We start from the raw sequence: 23,384 nt of genomic DNA on the forward strand, positions 1-23,384 counted from the left end.
CTCTTTGAAAATGGCATTTCAGCAGGAAGAAATAAAAAAATGTGAAGTTCTTAAAGAGACAGACCTCAAATTGGCAGCTATGTCTGAACACCTTGAGGAAGCTAAACTTTTCCAATGTGTTACAAAGTATGAGAATGATGTACTTCTAGCAAATAATGACTTATTAGAGCAAGATGTTGTTGAATTGCAGCAAAAGTGTGTGGTACTTCAGCAGGAAGTGGAGGAATTGAAAGAAGGTGTTCAGAGACATCGGAGTGATGCAGAGCGCATGCAAGTGATCATGGTGGATCTGGCTCTGATGTGAAAGGAAAAAAACTCTTTAAATGTGTCTACACAAGTAAAACTTAAAGACTGTGAATTGGAGAAAAGTTCTCTGGCTGAAAAGTTTTGTGAAGTAAAAGAGAAATATCTCCAGATGCTGCAGACTCGCACTCAGTGGGAGACAGACCATGAAGAAAAAGAGATGGAGATGATCCATTTTAAAGTCAGCTGTAAGGAGCAAGTACATACTCTCCACTCCAATTTAGTTGCAGCTAAGGCAGTTTCAGAATGTCTGATGGAAAGAAATGTATTCCTGGAGGAAAGTCTGCATAAAGCCACCAAGCAAAGTGAATCTTTGGAGAGAGAGCTTAACCTTGCTCATGACAGGACTTGGAAGTTGCAAGAACAGAGTGAGAACCTTGAGAAGTGTCTGCTAAGTACACAGTACCAGTTGCAAAGATTTCAAGTGGAGAGGAGTACCAAAGAACTTGAGTTGCAAAGTGAATTAAATGTGGCAGAGTCTGAAATAATGGTACAAAAGTTGAGACTTGCTGAACATGAAGTTGTGGAGCACAATCTACTGCAATCTGAGAGCAAGTTGGAAAGCGCCATGGTGAAAATTGCCCAGCTGGAAGAGCAGCTGTCTATGGCTCAGAAAAAGTTCCACATGGCAGTGGGAAAATCAGAAGAGGAAAAGAAGTTAAATAACATTCTGAAGTTGGATTCTGGACCTAAAATGGCATCCGATGTCTTCGCTGAACCCAGTGTGGCAAAAGTACATAAACACAAGCAGCAATTGTTACAGGTTGATCCTGAAAAGACTGGCAAGCAGAGTGATATGCTACCAGTGCCGAGTGTCTTGTGTGATGAGCAGTGGACAAACAGTGAATTGCGGGAACTAAGTAAGATATTCCAGAGTTATGTCTTCCAGCAGCAATGGGACCATAGAGATGTCCTCATTAACGATACCAGTGTACAAAAAGGGGCAGAAGTATCGGAGTTGGGAAATTCCCTAAAGGTCTGTCTTGGAAAATTGAGATGAGATTGCGTGCAGTGACTTTCAGCTTACAGTGATAGCTGAGGGTATGAAGTCCTCCAAAAGGGGCACAGGTCCAGATTGCAAAACTGTGTCCGAAGTTGATAATAAAGAATTGACGCATACAGATGATGATTGCATGACCTGTGAAGAAAAGGTACTGGAAGTACAAAATTCTTCAAAGATAGTGATGGCTTCTCTTGTTGGCGGGTGTTCAGAGTGATGAGAATGTGACTCAATCACACAGTTTTGCAGGGCAAAGCAGAACTTGGAGAAAGTTAATTCTGAAAGTCTTGTGAAGAATAATACACACTCATGTATGTGAAACAATGCCTTCATGCAAGCAGGATGGAATTTGCAGTTCTGCTGGATTTGTCTATGAGAAAGTGGAGAGGTCTCACATGATAAAGCTTGAAGCAAGTAGTCCAGCTAGACAGTATTTGAAAATAAAGACCTCTGTGGAGAGTGAACTACAACCTGTGCTGGTGGAACATGTTGAAATTGTTCATCAGATTTTCAAGGCTCAAAAATCAGGAGCACAAGAAAGTCCAAGAGATCTATGCCTTAATGAAGTGGCAGATAGCCATCAAAGCCATGAGATAAATTCTGTGGATCAATGGAGTAAATACTCAAGTATTTTATGTGGACATGGGAGTCTGGAAGCTGAGTGTGGCAGTGCCAGTACATGGTCAGTTGATATAAAACCAAGGTCCAGAAGTTGTGATGATGATGACTCTCTGCATACTGTTAGCTCCTCTTCTTTCAAGGGGCCATCAATGAAGTATGCCAGTATCCAAAACAGGGCTTTAAAGATGTGACAAGCAGAAGTTGGCCGAAAAGTGTGCCTTTTGGAGGTTTAAGCAACAGGAACCTTTGTTCTATGAAAAAGAAACAAAGAAAAAGCTGTTCTTGGTCTGAATCAGAATATTCTGAGGAAAATAACTTGCTTGATTTTGATGTAGGTGGCAAGAGTAAAGAAGAAGTATGTCACTTTGGAAAAAGTTACTGCAAATTCTTTATGCCTGATGTGGTACCCAAGGGTGAGCCTCAAGTACTACATAAAGAAAACAAGTACCACCATTAGTACCATAAAGGGGAAAAATTAACTCCAGAACTTGGAGGATGCGACCCCCAGAGATTACCAGAGTCTGGATGATCTTGGATGCGGTGGATGGTTCTTAGAATAATGTTGAGGGCCTTCAAAATGAGAATGCCTCGTCCCATGAAACCAGGGGTTTCAAGCTGGGGAGGGTGATATGTGGCAGTATCACCAGAGATGGTGCTGGTGAGCAGCAGATTCTGTGTGGGGCAGGACAGATCTGCCCACACAGAGTAGAAAAGCATTGTGGTAAGATGCCTAATGACTGCCATAGGACCAGAGCCCAGGTGAGGCTGCTGGTGGACACAGTCAGACAGTCCAGGTGGGGCTGCAGTGTGAGTGAAGCAGACCAGGTGGTCAGGATCATACCTGCAAGGAGGCAGGGAGATCCCTATACCTCTGACACTGTCCTTGTGAGAGGCGGCAGCCAACAAGCTAGAATGCTATACCAGGCCAGGAGGCCAGTGTCCAGTCCTGCATGTGGCAGGAAGGACCACCAATCTCAGAGACTGTGAGAGACTTTCATGCAGATTAGCTGCTTCTATAGAGTGGGTTCAAGAAGTGAGTTAGTGCCCTAAGAGAAGGCTAGGTTGTTTATTACTTTCTGTTTACTGTTTTCCATGCTGGAAGTGAAGCACCATTATCATTTATTTTTACTGGAATGCAATGTGTGGACTTCTGCACCTAATCACAGCACCACTGACCCTAATCTACCAAGCTAATTACCCCGAGTTATCACAATATTTAGACAACCTCATCATCCTCAGCTCTGACTGGGAGTCACACCTTCCAAGGGTAGAAGCAGTGTTATAGTCTTTAAGGGCAAATGGGTTTACTGCTAACCCTGAGAAATGTGCCATTGGAATGGTGGAGGCAAAATACTTTAGATATGTTGTAGGCAGGGGGCAGGTTAAACCTCAGCCCAGTAAGGTGGAAGCAGGCCTTACCTGGCCTAAACCCAAATGTAAATCACAACTCAGAACATTCCTTCATCTGGTCGGTTACTACCGCAGATTCATATGTGATTTTGCCACTAGGGCGGCTCCATTGACTGAGTGCCTTAAGAAACAATCCCCAGACCAGAAATGTGATCTAGGCCAGCAGAGATTGGCAGGATTTAAGACGAGCCTTGTGTGTAGAGCCTGTTTTGCAAGCTCCTGACTTTAAGAAGCAGTTTGTGTTGCAGACTGATGCCTCTGGGACAGGCTTAGGAGCAGTCGCTAACATATTATCTGTTATGGCAAGAATTCTGGCTAGTCACAGATCATGTTCAGCAAGTCTCAAACTTTTGTACCATTATTTCAGACTCTGCTCCCTTACAGTGGATGCACACAAACAAAAAGGTGAATGCCGTGGTGAGCCGCTAGTTTTTGGCTTTACAGCCATTAAAATTTGAGGTACAGCATCGACCAGGGAAACGGCACCTCAATGCTGATGCCCTTTCCAAAAGGTTTGTGGGTATATATATATATCAAACACAAAACAGTGCACTTCAGCGCAACATGTCCCAAAACCGTCCAGATATTTATTTTCAAAGATGTATCACAGCTCAATCCAAAAGATCCTCTTGCCAGAAAGATAACAGTTTTTATGGATATAGACAATATGGAGAGCGCAGTCGTGAGAATAGTATAAAAGCAATCTTTACTTATAATAATACATTAGAGCTAAAAACTTGAATCATAGCCCGGTAATCCACTGCCGTCAGCATAGATCTTCACAGCCGCCGACAGGGTTCCCGGATCCACACTGTCTCTGGACAGAACAGATGACGTACCAACGTCTCACGTTTGCTGACCACTCCCAACACGTTTTGTCTTCATCAGGGGGGTGTAGCTAACCTTTCTATTGGCATCCTTATATACTGGCCATGTCATATGCTTATCTAATACATTTCATCTCTAAAACATTAATATACATGTCGTCTTACACATCATGTTACAACTTCTAAAAAACAGGAAATAACATGATTTCTTTGTTAAAAAATATATAGTTATAGATTATAAACTGCACCAATTGCACCTAAATCATCATCCATAGTAATTCATTAATCAGCAACTAAATGATCTTCAATTAATTACTACCAATATAAAAGCTGTTTCATTAATAGCTTATTAGCACTTTGAAGAAATGGAACAAAATCATAAGATCTTACTTATATCACAATTCATATGGACATTATCGTACAGTACATATTTTTTCTATTAGCAGATAAAAATTATATACCATAATTAATCAATCATTCCATTACCCAATTGTCAACAATTACTATTGTGCAATTAGTAAAAATGTAAACATAATTTCCCAAGAGAACATCACATATTGTATATCTCAATAAAAGTAGTAGTTATGTATTTTATTGAGATATACACCGGTGGATGTGTTCTGTATTTCTACATATTTATATATGTTATATGGATCTTTTCTGCCTTCCATAATATGTGTGAATATTTGTCAGTACTAGGGGTTTGCTAATATTATGCCGGGTATTCCATTATACGTAGGTTTTCTACATGGTTTTTGTTATTTTTCCTACACTGCAGTATATTGTTTTGGTTTTAAATGTGCATTACTTCATTGCCGATATGTTTTGGATCACAGGCCCTGTCTCTGCCGCTGGTGGAACGCAGCTGATGGTGTGTGGAGGGGCACAAGCATTTGTGTTGTCACAGCAATGTCTTCAGTGGGCCCCGAAATTGTAGCTGCATGGGACTTCCGGCGTGCATCCCTGGTGAGCCACGGCGGCATGGAGGTGAGGTGATTATTGTCTCAGGGGTACTGTATTTAATGGGGTAAGTGTATGTTATGATTGTTGTCTGTTTGTGGTCCTGATGAAGGGGTGTATTCATCAAAACGTTGATCTGTGGAATACAAGTCTTTTGCCTTTTGCATCATTAAGTCTCTGGGTGCTATCTATTACAGGATGTGTGTATATATATATATATATATATATATATATAGCCTGTAAAATAATTATTGAGCACATCAACATTTTTCTCAGTAAATATATTTGTAATGGGGCTATTGTAATGAATTTTTCAACAAACAGCAACAAACAATGCACTCCACACATACACAGAAATCAAACCATAGATGTCCATAAATTAAGTTATGTGTAATAATGTGAATTGACACAGGGAAATAGTATTGAACACATGAAGAAAGGGAGGTGCAAAAAGGCATGGAAAGTCAAGACACCAGCTGAAATCTATCAGTAATTAGAAAGCAATGCTGCCCCTTGTCAGTGCAAATTGATATAAGCTGGTTCAGTCCCAACTGGCCTATAAAAAGGTGCCTCATTACCAATGTGTCACACAAGAAACATCTCATGATGGGTAAAAGCAAAGAGCTCTCTCAGGACCTTCGCAACCTTATTGTTGCAAAACATACTGATGGCATTGCTTACAGAAGGCTTTCTAAACTTCTGAATGTTCCAGTGAGCACTGTTTGGGCCATAATCCGGAAGTGGAAAGAACATAATTTCACCATAAACTGGCCACGATCAGGTGCTCCTCGCAAGATTTCTGACAGAGGAGTAAAAATAATTATCAGAAGAGTTGTCTAAGAGCCAAGGACCACTTGTGGAGAGCTGGAATTAGCAGGTACAATTGTTTCAAAGAAAACAATAATTAATGCACTCAACCGCCATGGCCTGTATGCACGCTCACCATGCAAGACTACACTGCTGAAGAAAAAGCATGTTGAAGTTTGTTTAAAGTTTGCTGCACAATATTTGGACAAGCCTGTGAAATACTGGGAGAATATAGTCTGATCAGATGAGACCAAAATTTAACTCTTTGGATACCAAAATACACACCATGTTTGGAGGAAAAATGGCACTGCACATCACCCCAAAAACAACATACCAACTGTGAAGTTTGGAGGTGGAAACATCATGGTTTGGGGCTGTCTTTCAGCATATGGTACTGGCATACTTCATATGATCGAAGGAAGGATGAATGCAAAAAAGTGCTTAGACGTTTTTGATAAAAATTTGCTGCCATCTACCAGGATGCTGAAGATGAAACGAGGGTGGACAGTTCAGCGAAACAATGATCCCAAACACACAGGACACTCTCAATTGGTTTCAGAGAAAGAATATAAAGCTGCTAGGATGACCCAGCCAATCACCTGACTTGACTCCAATTGAAAATCTATGGAAAGAACTAAAGACCAGATTTCATAGAAGAGGCCCACGGAACCTTCAAGTTTGAAGACTGTGTGGAAGAATGGGCCAAAATCACACCTGAGCAATGCATGCGACTAGTTTCTCCATATAGGAGGTGTCTTGAAGCTGTTATTACCAACAAAGGCTTTTGTACAAAGTATTAAATACATTTTAGTAAGCGTGTTCAATAGTTTTTCCCTGTGTAATTTCACATTATTACACATAACTTAATTTATGGACATCTATGGTTTGTTTTCTTTGCATGTGTGGATTGCATGGGTTGGTTTGGTGAAAATGTCATTACAATAGCCCCATTAAAAATATATTTACTGAGAAAAATGTTGATGTGTTCATTACCCGCTATATCTATCTATCTATCTATATATATATATATATATATATATATACACACACACAGTATATAAATAAAATATATATATACATACATGTTGAGGTACTTGCTGTGTTAAACTTATAATTGTTTACTTATCCTATTGCGTTGGTCAGTTTAACCAATCTTTTGTTAGTGTTTAATATACTTACAGGTATTGTTGTTGTGAAATTTACTAAAACCTTTACAGTGTCATTGTAGCCTGGTAATAGTAAAGTGCATAAAAGTGTGCCTAAATAGTTTAAAGTGATACTATTGTAACACTTCCCCGCTCTAGTCAGGGTCGCCATCAGGGGGGGACTGCCAGGACTATAGTCCCGGGCTCCGACAGAAAGGGGGCCCGGGTGACAGTAGAGTGCATAAGGGCCAGCGGCATTTTGAAGTTGGTGCCGGCCATGAGCAAATCATAGCTGGTGAACCAGCAGCCAATCAGAAGCGGCGTGGTGGCTCCTGATTGGCTGCCAGTCCGCGAGCTTCTATTGGCTCGCGCCTGGCACCAAATTTGAATGCCGCCTGGAAAGTGTAAGCGGCATTGTTATACCCTATACTATGGGTTTATTCACAATGTAATCATACAATATAGTATAGCAGTAAAGATGGCAATAGTGAATCCTTTCTTATGTTTATTATACTTTGTAAGAACAAAGAAACACTTGGCATATATCAACAATGCATTTCAGTAGACAGTAACACACACATTAACACTCTTGTTTATTTTATTTTTCAGGAACCTGTAGATCACTAGCGAACTCTGGACTTCGAACCTGCAAACTATAAATGGGTAAGTATGCTCTAGTGGCAATTAACAAATGACTAATTTTGCAATTCCCTTAACATCTCTAAAATATATACAAAAAACCTCACGTGAGTATGATAAACGGATAAGTTTACATCAAGAATACAATTGCAAACTTGTGTTACTTTTCTATACACCTTTTTAGGAAAATGTTTTCCTCACACTACTGCACTTTACATGTCTCATACACTGCTAGTTCAGTGCTGAAATAGTTAATAGGGTGCACCCTTCGTTGCCCGGGATATGAAGAATAGTTCTTAAACTGCTCCAGCTACAGTACTTGTCTGTATTTAATGCAACACTGTAATCCTCTGTAAATGATCCTGCTGCGATGGTGTTGGTGTTACAGTCAGTTCCTTCTCTGCTTAGCAACCTTAGTTCATACTCATAGTATTACAGGTGCTGGCACTGAAGTGTCCCCCTAACACTGCTGGTAACTGTTGTACCTAACCTCCAATATGTGGTATCAGGGGGTTAATCTTACTATTATGATGCAGTCTATAAACCCCACGCTGATCTCTGCAGGGACTGCTGTGCATATGTAACGGTGGACAACTGTAGGCCTCCAGTTAATAAGCGCTAATGTCACTGAGTGTCTATTTGGGAGGTTGCAGCAGCTTTCTTACCTCCGGCTCCTTTACAAGCTCAGTCTCTATATTTCTGCAGCTCCGCTTGAGGCACTCCCTTGGGGGTCGTCCGACACACCCCTCTTAGGCTGATTGTTCTCAGGAACCTCCCTGGATAACACAGCTTGGTCCCACTTGATATTTCCCACCTCAGAGACCTCCGTTGCTTGTCCCGGAGTACGGCCGCAGCCCTCAGTTAAGCATCAAGGCAGCGCAGCCCCTTCTCCTGTCCAGCTACCTCACCAACTGCACACACCAACTGCCATTTTTCTCTAGTTCAAATCCTTGAGCCTGCTACAGTACTCACTGGTCCCCTAACGTCCACCACCGCTGAGGGGGCAGTGCAAATAGTCCCTGAACCTTAATGAAACCAGTTAAATCATGCACTATATTAGACAATGGCAGGAGTCACATTAATATTTTACTTTTCATAGAGGCACATCAGTGTGGGTAGGAACACAGGATGTTGGTGGGGTGCCACAGCATGAAGGAGCAGCAGTATGGCAATGCAACCGCCTGCCAGCTAGGAGAGGCTGGCCATGAAGAGAGCATCCGGGGGAACAGGGAGCAGAAGCAGGGGAGAAGCTACCTACAGCCACCACCTCGGCCATGTGATGTAAAGAGGAAGTGCCCTCACACTTCACCATCCAGATATTCCTGGTACAGAGACTCCCGTTATCACACCCTCACTTTGCTCTCACCCTGCATTTGAACTCTCACCCTGCTCGTATCCCCTCACCCTCATCCTGCACTCTCACCCCCTTACCCTGCACCCTCACCCTGGGCTCATCCCCTCACCCTGCACTCATCCCCACACCTTGCACCCTCAACCTGTACTCTCACCCCCTCACCCTGTGCTCACCCAGCACCCTCAAACAGCGCTCATCCCCTCACCCACTCACCATGCACACCCCCTCACCCTCAACCTGCACTCCCACCCCCTCACCCTGCACCCTCCCCCTGCACTTCCACCCCCTCAGCCTGCACCCTCAACCTGCTCTCCCACCCCCTCACCCTGCACCCTCCCCCTGCACTTCCACCCCCTCAGCCTGCACCCTCAACCTGCTCTCCCACCCCCTCACCCTGTACCCTCAACCTGCACTCTCACCCCGTACCCTCAACCAGCGATCATCCCCTCACCCTGCACCCTCAACCTGCACTCTCATTCTTCATTCATTCCCTCACCCCCTCACCCTGCACTCTCACCCTGCACCCTCAACCTGCACTCTCACTCCCTCAACTTGCACTCTCACCCTGCGCTCACCCAGCACCCTCAACCTGCACTCTCACCCTGCGCTCACCCAACACCCTCAACCTGCACTCACTCCCTCAACCTGCACTGTCACCCTCACCATGCACCCTCAACCTGCATTCTCACCCTGTACTCCCCCCCTCACCCTGCTCTCACCCCCTCACCCTACTCTCACATCCACACCCTCACTCTGCTCTCACCGCCTCATCCTACTCTCACATCCACACTCTCACCCCCTCACAGTGCTCTCACATCCACACTCTCGCCCTGCTCTCACATCCACATCCTTTTTTAAACTGGTTTACCCACCAATTGATACCACACCTCCACCCACAATATTCACAGCAATGCCCACCTCTGACAAACTGTCTTCCCACCCAAAGTAAGGGGCCCTGTCTGTTTTGCCAGTCGGGGCCCCACAATTTCTGATGGCAGCCCTGGCTTTAGTGTAACACTCACCACAGTGTCCGGTGGATTGGGTAGGTTCGTATAATTGGGTATGCTACAACAGGGGTGCTTTCTCTTTCTTCCCTGGCAGAGAGGTGAAGGCCTGACCCTGACTCAAGAATCACACAGGTTTGTAAATAAACTTCCTTTATACAAGCATATTCCTCGTGTAGTTTTGGGTAATGGAAGTCACAAAAACAGATTTTCACAAGACATGAATTCAAATGATAAATATTCACATATATAATACATGCTAACAAAAGATATAACAGTTTATTTAGCAAGAACTCTGGAGCTGGTACTGCAGAGGCAAATTGTATAAGAATTCACAATTCATACAGTATAAATGCAAACACTGCATAAATCCAAGTAATGTTTCTTTTGCAGCAAGTTTCACACATTACACTAAAGACGGGTTGGGTATGGATTGCCGGTGGTCGGAATGCCACTGGTCAGAATACCGACAGCAGCATCCCAAGACCCATAGGTAAATATGCTAGCACTAATCCTAACCCCTACCCTCCCTCCCTCCCCGGTGCCTAAACCTAACCTCCCTCTCCTCGCACCCTAAACCTAACACTCCCTCCCCAGTGCCTAAACCTAAGCTACCCCTAGTGCCTAAACCTAACCTCCCCCTCTCCACACCCTAAACCTAACCCTCCCTCCCCAGTGCCTAACAGTAACCCCCCCAGTGCCTAATTCTAACCCTGCAGCCTAACCCTCCCCTAACTGCCGATACCTACCTTTGGGATGCCGGCGGTCGGGATACTGGTCTGGATTTCGGCTCCGGTATTTAGACAGTCGGCATCCCACACGCCGGCATGCCGACTACATCCCCTAAAAACAAGGTAACTTCATTTACCAGTGTAATCTTCCTTCCTATCCCTAGCAGTATAAAATTATTCTATGAAACTAAATTAACATTTCGCTCATCAACATATAAATATAACACTATAATAACTTCCCTAAAGAAATTCACACATTTGGACAAGTATTAATTCGTGAGGATATGTTCAATATCCCGGCACATGGGATTCCTTTGGTCAGAATCCCAGCACCAGCATTCCGAACGCTGGAATACTGAAGCTAAGTAGCAGAGTTAGGGGGAAGGTTAGGTTTAGGTTTAGGGCTTAGGCACTAGGGGTAGGGTTAGGTTCAGGGTGCGGGGAGGGGGAGGTTAGGTTTAGGGTGTGGGGTGGGGGAGCTAAGGTTAGATTACTAGGGGGAGGTAAGGTCTAGGCACTAGGAAGGGAGGGTTAGGTTTAGGGTAAGGATAGGGGGAGGGTTAGCAAACTGACCAACAGATGTTGGTATACTAACCCTGTCGGGATGCTGGTGACGTGATTTTGACCACTGGGATCCTCAATGCCGGCATCCCGTACCCATCCCCATTCGTGCTCACAGTTATTTAATAGTTTGTTATTCTTCCGTTTATTAATGAGGACACAGGTTTGACTTCCTACTGCTTAATAGCGGGGTAGAAATGTTGAATGTGGAGCCTATGTCATTAATTCCTGCAGTAAAAGTAGTGGTAAATGGGTGCTAGTATATTTTTGCACCTGGTGCAGCCATCTGCAAAGTTTAAAACATGTCCCATCCATACAGCCCCCCAAAATACTAAACCCACTAATTTAAACCCATTTTCCAATCCTTTTTTTACCCCATAAATGAAATGTCACTATTGGCCAAATTAAGCTAATTAAAAAAATATTTTTGCCTACTTTAGCCAAAAATGAGGATTTTGCATAACTTTTCACCAGCTCTGAGATGGTGAAAACTTTTCATCAGTTTTTGTGTATGGAGAATTCGCACATGCGAAAATTTAAGCAACACTGGCTTAATTAACCGAGGAGTCATCAGGCAGCCAGGCCCAGCCCCCACAGCAGTGCGGTTGCTGCTCAGCTTCTCCAGGCAAAAGCAGCAGAAGATGCAGATGCCGGCCATTCGCCCATACTCCGGCCTGGTCCTGCATGTGTGTGCCGGGCCTGTAACTTTTTTTCAAAGGGATAGTAGCATCCCTCTACTCGGGCTAGCGGGTAGGGCCCCCGAGCATCCATCTGCAGAGTAGGTAGGTGGAGCGGGATGGCAGCCCTAGGCTTGACTGGTCACAACCTCACTTTTACGGTGCAGTGGCAGGGGGTTGTAGAGGGCAGGCCTCCCGAGTGTCCAGGCCCGGGACTCCAGTCCCCCCATGATGGAGACCTTGGTCATAGTAGGTATAGGTTCAAAAATTCTTGTGCTTACAAGTACTTTAGTTTCAATGCCCTTTAAACTATTAACAGTTAAGTGTATATTTCCTTTAAAGTGTACCTTTCATCGTGTCTTAATATGTTTTGATGGAAGTCCACTTCTTATACACTTTTTATTGAAACAAATATTTATCATCATCATATGAGCAGCTATACATTAATTAATTATCTGTCATTTCTTTCTCCAGCTGTGTCTGTTTAATGCTAGTGATATACTATGCAAATTATTGGATTTATCCAGATTAAATAGGAATTCTAGTAGTTTAAAAAATTTTAACTGATGCCATCTCTTAAATGTTTGGAACAAAACCCTAACAGATAAAACATATAAAAATATAAATATCAAAGGCCATTTTCATTTAAACCACACAGACAGGTAGAAAAAATTCAAACATTCAAATTCGTGTTTCAGAATATATCCGTGTTTTATATTGTAATTATTCTTGAATTACATATATTTTCACAAAATGTAAACTGTTGAATAGCTTATTGAAATTTTACCCAGCTCAACACACTTTCCACCAAGATGGACATTGGGACTGATTGTGATTTTGGAATAATGTAAGAAAGAGCTACTAACTTTGTATCTGGAACAAACCATGTTGCAATGCAAGGGATGCAAATACATACATAATTTTTGCATGTGGAGTAAATACTGGCTGCTTCTGCATGTAGCACACAAATGCTGGACACAGTGACGTAACTAGGGGGGGTTGAGTGGGACACGTGACCTTGGCGCCATGGCAGGCCCAGCAGAGGGGGGGCACTGCTAGAGTGTGCACCAGACCCACATTGCCCGTGCCCCATGTCACCATTGCGCCCTGACCAACTGTAACGAGCAGCAAGTATGCCTGCTGGTACTGGCTGGGCTGACTGTAAGGGGAGCTGCAGCGGAAGCATGCAGCCACTCCCTGCTCCCAGGCAGTCTTCCCATTCTGTATCCTGCTGAGAGCTGCTGTCTAGGTTGAAGTTGCAGCCAGCGAAGGGGATGTCACTACCCTCCGGTGATGTGCAGAGCTTGATCTGTGTGCGCAGCATGGAGATGGAGGTGGAGGTGGAGCTGCACATGGCCAGCCTGCTCTGCATGGGCTTCTCGGAGCCGGACACCATCCGTAAGGCTCTGCATATGCCCAACTATGACATCAACGTTGCTGACCAATGAGCGGCCCGGGCTGGACATTGGCTATGATCCCATGGAGAGCGGCAGCAGGACCACTGGCTTCTACTCGTCCCCAGTCTACCATGGAGCCCAAGGTGAGGGGAGTGGGGCTATCGCACATGGGGAGAGGGGAATGGGGAGACCAGGGAATGACTTTTAATAACAGGCTGGCTGCATTTGTGTGAAAGGTGTGTGTGTCTGTGTAGGCTTTGTCAGTGTGTGTACCTGTGTCTGTGTGTGTGTGTATCTGTGTCAGTGTGTGTGTGTGTGTGTGTGTGTATGTGTATCTGTATAAATTTGACAAGCTCACAAAAATGTAAACATTTGCTCAAAAAAGGGGTGAGAGGGTAAAGAACTAAATTTACTAAGCACTATATATATATATATATATATATATATATATATATATATTAGGGAATATCCCATGTGGAGCTTTTCAGCCCATCATTTACATGCCCTGATGGTGTGCTGAGAGATGACATGGGGGGGAAATGATGGTGTGACTGAGAGATGATTCAGGAAGGAGAGGCGATAGTGTGCTGAAAGAATACATGGTTGGGAGGTGATGGTGTGCTGAGAGACGATGGTGTGACTGAGAGACGACGCAGGGAGGTGAGGCGATAGTGTGCTGAGAGACAATGCATTGGGGAGGTGATGGTGTGCTGAGAGATGACACAGGGGTAAATGGCGTGGCTGAGAGACGCAGGGGAAGGAAGTTACACAGGGGGAATGAGTCTGGTTGAACCACTGTTTTAGGATGATGACCTTGTTAATGTTCCTTCACAAACAGGCATCTTCAGGATGATGCGACCTACTTGAATAGTGAATACCAACTGAAGATGCCGTCTTCCCATGGAAGATACATTTCTTCAGAGGTTCAACATTGTGACGTGCAAATATATTATACTGTAGGGGGGGGGGGATCTTAAATTTGTCCTTGGCTCCAAAAATAGTTAAGCCTCTGGCTGGACAGCTTTATTTTTAAACTGTAATTTAGATTTGAGCTAGAACACGCCCCTCCCAAATCCAAATGTCTCTGCACATGTTACATCTGCCCCACCTGCAGTGCAGCATGGTTTTACCAAGATGCTTAGTTACTTGCTTTTTCTTACTCTATTCCCAAATCAGAATCAGGCCCAATGTACAATCAGATTCAGCACTGCGGACAGTTCCTATTCCTGACAGAGAGCAGGTGTTGCACAAGCTACAGCACATGCGGCCTGATTCAGAGGTGAACGCAAATCCAGTCGTGACTGCGATTCCGTATACAGGGGTTCTGGGAAAAATATGCTAATGATTAAGCTCATGTCTTGCGTACAGATACGCCCACCTCTGGCGTCTCATGTCTGGGGCTTGCAAACAAAAGACAAAACATCGGGAGCATCAGTCGCACATTGTACAACTGAGCAAGCCTATGCTGTTTCAAAATGTTTGTCTAACCTAAGAAGCCGGGGCCCCAGCAGCTGCTCACTAGAGCTCGCCAAGAATCGGTCTAGATACGCCTACATTTTTGTAGCCACCCCCATTACCTCCTCCAAACGCTGACTACTTGTCACTCACTTTGCAAACAAAAGTGGTGCGATTTTCTCAAACCCATCGCTGCGTGAGCACAGTGCAGATTTAGTGCATGCGCACTAACCAAAAATCGCTTTACTGCATCCGTCATCAGCACTGCCAGCACCTCTGAATGAGGCCCATAACATCATTCTCTGGTGTCATCCATCAGTGTCACTGATCATTACATTGAAGCTGCAGATAAGAGTCCACGGAATGTGTACTAATTCAAATAAATATGTAATATGAAACCTACTTACACCAAATACTTTCCATCTGTACAGTATTTCTGCTAGACAGATGATAAAATCAGTGCTTACACTAAATAGAATACGTGTAAAACAAGACTTCACAAAAGCCAACTTAAAACTGGGGTTTTTTTTTTACATATACACAAATGAATATTTTGTATATACATAGAATATATTGTTTATTAAATAAAAAAAATACTGTTATAGTCATCTGGAAGATTTAATATATTTATAAAATGTGTATTTGAAGAATACTGTTCTACATTCATTTTTGTATGTTTTTCATGGTTAGATTTATTGGAACAAAGCACATAATGTAGAGAAATAATGTTCTGAAAATATAACTGTTTTATATATAAAAAATTGTATAGCATACTAATTAGTGGTATGTGGCTTTTACTAAATTCTGCTCCAGGATGGAGCATATTTAATCCTTACATTTGCAGTATACAAAAGATCTGCTAATATTTTACTAATAATATGCACAAAGATATATGTTTGTGTTCCTAATCCCATGGAAGGAGTCAGAAATGTTTAAAAACAGAGAATAAGAACCTAAATATATCTGTACTGCAAATGCAAAAATCTTAAATGTAATCAAGAAGTGTACTGTTAGGGCCAGATTAAGTGGGGGGGGGGGGGGTTGGACAGGGGCGGTCGTCCCCGGGCCCACACACATGGAGGGGCTCCCACACAGGAGACAGCAGCAGTACCCAGCAGGCGGGTCACTAGTGCTACACTACTGCTGTTGGAAGTGCTAAAAAGAGCAGATTAATGAAAGCAGCCGTGTCATTGGCTGGAACCAGTACAGATGCATACAACTTGTTCTCATTGGTTTGGTAATCCGGGGGATTATTTTAACTTTCCAGGACAGCAGGAGACTCTACAGGGAGCCATGGATCTCCCACAGGATGCGGGAAGGTAGGCAACGATGCCACAGTACCCCTGGCATTCCTCTGCTCATTAAGGGCATGATTCAGAGGTGGACACAATGCCAATGTTTGCAGAGTTGAGCATTTTTTTTGTACTGTGCATGCATATAAATCACATTGTGCATGCGCCAAGATTAATTAGTGACAGTGGTCACAGTGAAGACTTGGATGCAGAGTGATTGACAGCCAGTAGCTGAAGGTAACAGGGCGTGGCGAGTCAAACACAGGTGTGTCGCGACCATTGCGGGGGCACATCTGAGCCTGCAACTGTGTATGCAGTTGCAGAGGCTCCGGTGGCTGACTTCCTCAGGACATTCTGAGCAACCATAAAGTCTACACCAGTGCGTCTCAGTACAAGTCCTAGTATTATTATTAACATTTATTTATATGGCGCCACAAGTGTTCAACAGCACCTTACAAAATATATAAACAAATACGTGACTAAAGACTTACAGTACAATACAATAGAATGCAGGAGAAGGATAATAATAATTTTATTTATATAGTGCTTTTCTCCCTTAGGACTCAAGGTCGCTTTAAAGACATCAGAAAACATGGTACATTGTACAAGGATTTGGTGTTGCAAAAAATAGAAAACCACACAGAGATAATTAAAATCAACCAAAACCTAGATAGCACAATAAGCATATTGCAGGGTTGGTGCAGACATTTTGGGATACAACTTCCACGGGTTATATATTCCACCCACAAAAGGTATCAAATGATGCAGCCATCTTGGGCGCAGTACGTAGGATTACCCTGTATGGAATAGGTTACGCCTAAAAGAAATGACACAAAATGGGTGTGGTTGCAGTGTCCTGATGCTAGGAGTAGGGTCCCACCATAATTGTCAGGTCCATGTATTTTTCATCCCATCCACGAGTGTACCAGGTGAGGCAGCCATGGTGGGCGCACTACGAAGGTTACACTGTGGGAGATAAACCAAACAAGGACCCAATGCATATATGGGAAAAGTGACATGTGTGGCAGTATGATATGCCCTGTGTGAATAGATCCACGTAAAAGTACATCTTGCCCATGGAGGATGCACTTCAGTGTAGGTATAGCACACTAGCATACAGTGGGGTGGAAGTACATTTTAAAAAACAGGATATAGCAAAAACAGCACACAGTGTTGCAGTTCGGCATGACCTATACGGGTGACTAAAGCATTTGAAATATGAAATGCCCTGAATGAATAGATCCAAATATTTGTTCATCCTGCCCAAGAAAGAACCCAACCGAGGCAGCCATCTGGGGCACACTGTGTAGGTTACATCTGGCAGGGTTTGCAAGTAGCGGAAGTATAACGTCCAGGTGGAGAAAAAAAAAGGGTGACCTCTTTATAAGTTAAAAACCATGTTAAACATAAACAGAAATTAAAAAAATTATAGTGTTCTGCAAAAGTCCACAGTGTCTCCTTCGCTCGAGTGTGTGGTCTTGTCAGGGCCGTAGCTAGGGTAGTGCGGCCGGTGCCATTGCACAGGGCACCACAGGTCAGGGGGCACTGTTTGGGCCTGTTCAATTTCTGTTGTTATTAATTATTATTATTATTATTATTATTATTATTATTCTGTATTATCATTCTCACTTGTAGCTTTCTCTTATTTCATCATCAGCATCTCCTGGCTTCTCCTGTCTCTTCCCTGGCCCTTCCCCATGAGGCCATTCCCCTGTTTTGGGTGCATTATGTCCCTTTGAAAAATGAGGGGGGCGCCAATGCACTTTCTGGCACAGGGCACCAAAAAGTCTAGTTACGGCTCTGGGTCTTGTCACATCCAGTAGTTTGCAGAGTTCGATTTGGCTGCAGCATTAGACAGCACCTGATCCCAGTCTCAGGGGAGCTGAAATGAAGGTGGAGTGGCAGCTTTCCTGTGCTGCTGTGTTTGAGAAATGGTTTAAATTTTTGGTTACAAAGTAGTCAAAATTCCAAATCCAGTTCAAACTCCGTTTCTAACTCCATGCTTCAGATGACATGCTTAAGAAGCAGGCTATAATGGCAGGGTAGAGCTTATTTCCCCTTCTTGCTAGGGAGCTGGAAGTGAGGCGAGTGAGGGCGGAATTGTAGTTCATGACCATTAAGGCCAGCTAAACAAGTAAGTTGTCCCCACTTAAACAAGAAGGTTGTCCCCTCACAGGCTCGGTGGCTCGCTACGCTCACCACATGGTTACAGTATATTACCCCTCTATGCCCACTTGGATGGTAGGGAATAATGCTGGATACTGGCTGATGACATCAGGGTCCTCTCCGTGAAGGGGATTTAGACACTACCATAATGGCAGGCCAAGCCTGTGTGTCCAGGCTTTAGAATGAGTATCTTTTGCAGGAGAGGCTAGGTCAGCTGGTACAGTGGGAGGGAGTGTTTGAGCAGTTTGTTCAACAAGCTAATTAATGGTGGGGGAAGATGCAGCCTCACAGTTGTAAAACAAACTTTCAATACAGACTATTCTTGCAGCGAAAAGCATCAGATATGGAAGATGGCATTAGTTTACCTGGAAAGAGATGAAAGATGATATTAAAACTCAACTCCGGTTCTAACTCGATGCTTCAGATGACATGCTTAAGATGCAGGCTATAATGGCAGGCCAGTAGATGCAGCATTAGTATATTTTTTGTGCTGCGTCCACAATCGCAGTTGCGGCGAGATTTCCATGCACCTCTGAGCAGGCCCTATGTGTTTAGCAGTCCTCCTCACTGGCACTAGTTGAATATTTTTGTCTGTAGAAAGTCATTGACCAGCAGCAATAATCTGCTGTTTTTATCTTCTCTTTGGTTTTTACATTTCTGGGTTCATGGGTGTTTGGATATAGATCACAAATTTGATTTATATTTTCTTATTATTTTATATATTTATCTTACTTCTTTTTTCACTGCATCTCTTCATCCCAACTAAAATGGGAAACATTAATTTTTTTTCTTAAAGTGCTGTTCACCAACAATTCTCTTATACAAATATATGAAAAGGGTAGAAAAACTTGCGCCCCCCCAACTGCAGCTTGGTCAAAACACCCAGGAGCACCACTCCTAAAACTACAGGTTGAGTCTCCCATATCCAAATATTCCGAAATACGGAATATTTTCAGCATGACTGAGATAATGAAACCTTTGATTTTTGATGGTTTAATGTACATAAACTTTGTCTAAGGCACAAATTATTAAAAAGATTGTATAAAATAACCTTCAGGCTGTGTGTATAAGGTGTATATGAAGCATAAATGAATTTCATGTATGTACACAAACTTTTTTTGATGCACAAAAGTATAAAAAATATTGTCTAAAATGACCTGCAGGCTGTGTGTATAAGGTGTATATATCACATAAATGTATTCTGTGTGTATATTTGGGTCCCATTTCCAAGACATTTCATTATAATATGCAATTATTCCAAAATACGGAATATTCCGATATCCAGAATACCCCTGGTCCCAAGCATTTTGGAGATGGGAGACTCAACCTGTATCCGTAATACGCACTGTGGATGGTTCACAAGCACTGTCAGAGTTAAATGTACAGAGTTCCTTTCCTCTGTATTAGTAGTAAGGTCTTCTAAAAATCTCCAACAGAGTAAAGAGACAACAAAGAAAATCTCATCAATGGTAATTAGCTGTATTCTTCATGCTCGGCGGACAGCTAGAGAACTCACTTCAATACGATGAGATGCGTGCACAAAAGGTTTCTTTAGAGGTTTTTTTTGCCACCTTCACCCACATATGCTCATCAAATACACTCCTCTCTATAGGTAATGCACTCACCTACAGTATGTATAAGATTTAGCAGTCATAAACAAGCAGTAGTATTGAAGAATAAATTTATTGCTAAGGGCTATGATGAATCAGTAGTGATGAAAGCTATGAGAAAGGCCTGTGAGTTAGACAGAACAGAGGACCTGATTCAGACCCGCTCACTAGGATGCTTTCGCAAGCAGCCAGCCGATTGCTTGCATTCAGTGCATGCGTACGCATCGCAATGTGAGTGCGCGAACCAGTGCGAGCGGTCACAAAGCATTCGCTTGTTGCCCATAGACTGCCCGGCAGATTGAGTGACAGGAGAAGCCATTTGTGGTTGGTGACAGGGGCTAGAAACGGGGGAGCGGAGGTGCGTACGTAGGCGTGCAAGAGCGTCATAACGCCGTTTCAGAGGCGTGCATAATTAAGACGCAGCATCATTGTACACATCACTTTGTAGTATTTCACACTGAAGCACTCACAGTGAAGGGTATGGTCAACCACAAGTGCTGCGATCGCATCCAATGGTACTCGATGTTACCAATGGTTGCATCTACTTCCTGGATATGACACGTATTAGTGGGTGTCTTTAGACAGTCTGTTAGGCGTCTACATACATAATGTGTTCGCACGCTAAGACAAAGTGGGCATGATAATGCCTTGCCGTGCGTTCGCCTGCCTTCCCGAATTTGCATACGCATCTAGCATGCGAACGCATCTAGCGAGCGAATCTGAATCAGACCCCAGTTAAAAGGTACTCCTCCAAAAATAAGAATAAGCAAAATGGCATACCTTTTATTACAGGTGGAACAAATTCTAAATAAAAATTGGGGTATCTTAACTAAGGATCCTCTATTGTATTTTTATACTAATGTCATATTTTTTAACTTTACATGTATTGTACACAATGAATATGGGAGAGTTTAAAAATGGAATGCGCTCCATCAGCCGATGAATCACTTCCCTGTTGCATTCCAAAGATAGGATGTGACGCATTAAAACTTCCAGCCAGCGAGGAAACAGACGAGATAGAAGATAAAGCAGGTTCCAAGTCTCCCCCGTACAGTATTAAGCAATGTACCTTCCGGGAGGAAAGATTAAGAGAGGTACCACCTCATCGTGTATGGTTAGGTCTATCGTGCTTCGGGCACGGTGGTTCGCTTTGCTCACCACAGGTTTATATTCCGCCTCTATGCCCACGTGGATGGTAACACTGGTAGCGGTCTGGCCCTGCTTCAGCAGTCATGTAGTTGTGACGTCAGAGGTCCTTTCTCCAACTTGGATCTAGCAACAACCCATCGAGTATGGCTGGACTCACTTCTGGTTTTGTAGTACACCGGATGATTGTTTACCACAGGATACAAACTATAAGGATTTCCTGGCACTGGACTTTGGCTATTGACAGTCTTTTACATGGAAAAGACTGCCAACACACGCTAGTCAAAATGTAAAATTTACACGCTAGTAAATAGATCCAGTCTGGATTTTATATAAGCCTTTTTTTTTCTTCTCTTCAATGTGTATCCCTTATATTATATTATAAGGGATACATATTGAAGAGAAGGGAAAAAAATGGTTTTATTGCATTGTTATTTTCCTGTATAGTTTGAATATGGGCAAATGATATAGTATATATGATTATCACATATTTTTTAAGTATTATATATCGATTAGATATAGTTTTAAATTATAATAAAGATAATGAATATGGTAATGAGAGTAGGTCACCTGACCCTCTTAGAGGGTATATATGGCCTCCATGCCTTGTTCCCCTTTACACCCTAAGGAAGGATTAGATAATCTGAAACGTGTTGGTGCTGATAGGACTCCCCAAGGTTTGATTCCACCATTCATTATTTTACTTTTTTCCATCTGCCTAAGCTTTTCTTCCCCTTTTTTGCCACTCATTATTCCTGGGAGGTGAGCAGTTCATTTGGACCATTTTTCGGCTTAGAGTGAGCAAACCATGTACGTCTTGGGGACTATTTTATTGATGCATTTCTGTGTTTCAAGGAACTGGATTGTTTTTAATTATACATTTTTAAGTATTTATATTTTTCATTTATCTGGATATGTTCCTGGCATCTATGTTGGAGCCATCTGCATATGTTCATTTTCTGTAAATAAAACTATTTTGGGATCTAAAACAGGGACTGCATTATTGTGCCTGGGTGATGATTGAAGGTCATCCAGTGGGAGGTCCTTGACCAAAGATACCTTTTGGTGAATGCTAAATCTTATTCATAAGTGAGTGCATTACCTATAGAGAGGAGTGTATTTGATGAGCATATGTGAGAGAAGGTGGCAAAAAAATCTTTTGGTGTATGGACCTCATTGTATTGAGGTGAGCTCTCTAGCTGGTTGACGAGCATGAAGAATACTGCTAATTACCATTGATGAGGTTTCTTTGTTGTCTCTTTACTCAGTTGGAGATTTTTAGAAGACCTTACTACTTATACAGAAGAAAGGAACTCTGTACATTTAACTCTGACTGTGAACCATCCACAGTGTATATTACGAATTCTCTCATACAGTATATCAGCTGTATGGGTTGGGTGCAGAATTCCTATACAGTGATTTGTGTATTGTAAAACAGGGAGCCTATAAAAAAAAAAATTCTTAAAAATAAAAAAAACACGCATATATAGTTGACAAACACACATTGTATACACTTGTTGAGAACAGCTCAAGGAGAAGACTTTGGCATGGTAAGCAGGATTATTACATAACAAGTGGCTATCATCTGTAGACCTTACATCCAAAATATTTAGATAAATAAAACTTTAATAAAATATTCAACAATCTAGTAACATTTGTCATTGTAAGATTAATGTTTCCATTGTGCTATGTTTAAACGGAACTGGTATGATATACCGCTGAACGGGATGCCAGAGGTCAGAAGCAGCATCCCAATCTTCAATATCCCGGCAGGGCCCGTTAAGTACCCTAAACCTCCCCCGGTGGTGCCTAACCCCAATGCCAGATTAAGGGCCAAATGGGCCTGGAGCTGATATTTATGAAGGGCCTATTATATGCTGCCGCAGAGGTGTGACCAGTGTCACAGGTGTGTGACTAATGGGAGGCGTGACTAGTGTGTTGGGGAGTGGTCTGTATAGGGGGTGTGGCTAGCACCATGATGGGCATAGCTAGCGCCTACCACCCCAATGATCCTACCCTCTTTGCATATATATATTTGTGTGTGTGTGTCACACACACACACACACACACACACACATTTTGGTAGGCCAATAGTAGTCACCTATCGCACCACCTTTGTGCAGGCACAGTTGCAAGTATTACTGCCTGTACTACACTACTTTACCCACCACCCATCTTTAATTTCTCTCACTGATAGAACCCCTCTAGGTCTGTATGTCCTGTATTGTTTCCCCCTCCACCCATAACTGTATGTCTTGCACTAAGCTTCACACCATCTG

The sequence above is a fragment of the Taudactylus pleione genome, unplaced genomic scaffold, assembly GCF_031769625.1.
Source record: "Taudactylus pleione unplaced genomic scaffold, aTauple2 ptg000111l, whole genome shotgun sequence".
In the NCBI taxonomy this organism is placed as follows: domain Eukaryota; kingdom Metazoa; phylum Chordata; class Amphibia; order Anura; family Myobatrachidae; genus Taudactylus; species Taudactylus pleione.